Source organism: Carlito syrichta, unplaced genomic scaffold (genome assembly GCF_000164805.1).
Source record: "Carlito syrichta isolate Samal-C Ts95f unplaced genomic scaffold, Tarsius_syrichta-2.0.1 Scaffold303043, whole genome shotgun sequence".
Lineage (NCBI taxonomy): Eukaryota > Metazoa > Chordata > Mammalia > Primates > Tarsiidae > Carlito > Carlito syrichta.
In genome coordinates this window covers 1-586 of record NW_007247139.1, presented here as the reverse complement: position 1 = coordinate 586, position 586 = coordinate 1, and positions in this window count along the sequence as shown.

Genomic DNA, 586 nt, shown 5'->3' with positions numbered 1-586 from the left:
GATAAACATACATGTGCAGGTATCTTTTTTATAGAGTGATTTGAGTTCTTCAGGGTACATTCCCAGTAGGGGGAGTGTGGGGTCATATGGGAGGTCAATATTTTGAGCTTTCAGGAATCGCCATACTGTTTTCCACAGAGGTTGTACTAGTTTGCACTCCCCCCAACAGTGTAGAAGTGTTCCCTTTTCACCACACCCTCTCCAGCAACTGTTTTTTTGTTTTTGTTTTTTCTGAGTTATTGATAATTGCCATTCTGACTGGAGTTAGGTGGTATCTCAGTGTGGTTTTGATTTGCATCTCCCTGATGATTAGTGAGGTTGAACATTTTTTCATGTGTCTGTTGGCTGCTTGGATATCTTCCCTTGAGAAGTGTCTGTTCATATCTTTTGCCCATTTTATAATGGGGTTGTTTGTTTTTTTCTTTTCAGCACATTTGAGTTCCTTGTAGATCCAAGATGTTAAGCCTTTGTCAGACCTGGAGTTGGCAAGTACTTTTTCCCAGTCTGTAGGCTGTCTCCCTGCTCTCTTGATGGTTTCTTTGACTTTGCAGAAGCTTGTCCCTTAATGAGGTCCCCCTTGTCTATC